General features: G+C 30.4%; 1 long non-coding RNA gene across 1 annotated transcript; it reads left to right on the top strand.

The window, feature by feature from the left end:
* The first annotated feature begins 558 nt into the window (after positions 1-558).
* On the top strand, positions 559-2,348 carry LOC134723460 (uncharacterized). Its single transcript, XR_010108077.1, has 3 exons — positions 559-576; positions 881-935; positions 2,133-2,348. It is a non-coding gene; the product is annotated as an uncharacterized LOC134723460 (long non-coding RNA).
* The last annotated feature ends 323 nt before the right edge of the window (positions 2,349-2,671 follow it).

The raw sequence follows: 2,671 nt of genomic DNA, 5'->3' as shown, positions 1-2,671 counted from the left end.
AATAAAGGACTATTAGCAGTAACTGACATACCAGCTTCAGACAACAATTAAACTAGTTGAAAGATTATGTTTTTATCACATGAAAATGAGGCACAATCCCTCCCGTTGGGGGTTTAAACTCGAACCGTCATGTATAAATAACTTTATTAAAAGACAAAAAAACCCATCTAAAGCTAAAAGTTTTGTCTCACTTTTTTTCATTACTGAACAACGTTAATATAGTGCTAAAGCTGCAAAGTTTTAGTACATATTTCAATAAGTCGAATCATGTTTTCTGTTCACGAGCTTATAATTAAAGCATTTGCTGTTTTGTTCAGTGATCATTTTTGAAAACGAAATCCTGGAGTCATTTATTTGTATTTGTTTTACATTGAACACGAACTACGAAATAGTTAATCATTTTCAATTCAGCTGTCCATGTGACGTTATTGTTCGATGTAAATGACAAAAAATAACCTTTGGTCATTTTATTATTATCATAAATTAAATGTAACAGGTTTGCATATAATTATGTATCTGTATAAAAAGGCATGGCTACGAAATTTTTATGTAGACAACAGATCAGGAAAGTTTAACGTAAGTAAAAACATTAAATTAACATTTGATCACAAATCGCCATCAAAAGGTTTGACTTTAGTATAGAAGTCTGGTTATTCCTAGGCTTCTCTCCATCGGCAGTTAAAACTGTGCTAAAGAGTGGCGTATGTGTGTGTACAACGCTCTCTGTATGTAAGGCACCATTGCAACAACTTTTTAGTATCTTTTGTTTGTCTTATAGTAGGCTTTATTTGCAACAAAATATTATGAATTAAATCTATCTGGATCATTAACATTATGGTTTAAAAGCCTCCTAAAATGATTACTTATAATTTACTTTTAGGAAAAGAAAATGAAATTAATGGTTTTAACAGTTGTCTTAGCATTATGCTTAGCAGGTAATAAACATTTATTATCCTTTTTAAACTAATTTATAATTTTCGTCGAGGGTTGGATTTTAGATCAATAATACTATGCGAAGTATTTTTCCACTGAGTGCGAACACGTTCTCTCTCAAGTTTTAGCTTTTTCTAATTTGCAATAAAAACTCTTTTGTATGACATGTATATCTACATGAACTTGTTGTTATAAAAAAGGATTGAACGATACCAGAGGGACAATCAAACTCATATTTCTAAAATGAACAGACAAAGCCATTACTAACCAAGAAAAAGACAAACAGACAAACAAGTATAGCCAAAAAAACAACAACACATAGCACTAAAAACTAAGCAACACAGACCCCACCAAGAACTCGGGATGACATCAGTTGCTCCGACAGGGTAAGCCGATCAATTACAGTTAAAAAAAAATCTGATTTATTTCAAATATTGATCTTCACGTGATTAATATAATAGCGAATCCGCTTTTTCTAGAACAAATTGTGTTTTGTTAAGAAATGAATGTAAACGATTATGTTCATCAAAATAGTATCATATACATGTATAACTGCAGTGAAATTTGTAAACTTAGGTGATAATTCAATTCTTGCAATTTTCATAAATATACCTAAATATAAAGTAATTGCTTGCTACGTGTACATGGCAGAAATCTACCCTTATATAATTAATCAGTTGTAGCTTTTTTGTATACAACTCTGAACACTATATCTTCAAAGATTATTAGACACTGTTCAAAGGGAAACAATCCATATATATTTATTGATTGTTTTCCATATTCACTTTCTCTTCCATGCGCATGCAATAACTATTCAGTGCTCTATTGTATTGTATTTTATTTATCATTATTTGTTTGTCATAACAAAAGTCATTGTAATTATTGAATGAAATTTAAAACCCACAAGGGTCCATAATAGGATTGATAAAGTATACTAAGTGTAGCGAGAACACATGATATCGTGCATCATTATAGTATTAGAAATCTACCTAAGGTTTGAAAACGTATAACAATCGTGTTAAAATAATGATATCTGGTCAAACTCATTCAACACGAAGATTGTTTACATGATTTATGCAATTTATTTAAAGTTAATTTAAAGAACAAACAATTGTTGTTGTAATGAAACATTCCAACGCAGCATTGAACAAATGACAGTTATAAGTTTTTGTATTAATCCAATATTCAAATGTTTATAGGGTACGTAGAGGCTAGAACACAATCATGCTTTAGAACAGTTGACTGTGGCTTTAACATTGATGGTTGTCGATCGGTCTGTCGATCAAAGGGTTGCAGTGGTTCGAATTCTAGATGTGTTGGCAACAGCAAATGTTGCTGTAAGTGTCCTAAAAGTGGTGGATATGGAAAGTAATAATGTTGTGCTGCGCATATGACGTCAGTCATAAAGGATCTAATAAAACATGAAAAATATTAGTATGTGCATTGCATTTTGTTATTTCTTATAGTAGTTTTAAAAGTTTAGTTTTATCAGGAGAAAACACATGTCTGTTACAGCTTCATATTCTATAAAATACAGAATTCAATCTAGGCACAAGAGAAATACAATTTTTAGTTAAACAAAAAAATCACAATCTTGAAGGTTAATTGTTTTTACAAGAAGTCATTTTAAAATCATAATAGACGTACTATAATTAATGTACGTAAACCAAAAAAATGACTGATTGTATTCATTGAAATAACATTAACGGTACCAATATTGCTTAACCCAGGTATATCT

This window comes from Mytilus trossulus, chromosome 6, assembly GCF_036588685.1.
Source record: "Mytilus trossulus isolate FHL-02 chromosome 6, PNRI_Mtr1.1.1.hap1, whole genome shotgun sequence".
In the NCBI taxonomy this organism is placed as follows: Eukaryota; Metazoa; Mollusca; class Bivalvia; order Mytilida; family Mytilidae; genus Mytilus; species Mytilus trossulus.
Note: the sequence above shows the minus strand (reverse complement) of the source record. Positions and strands in the feature narration are given on the sequence as shown.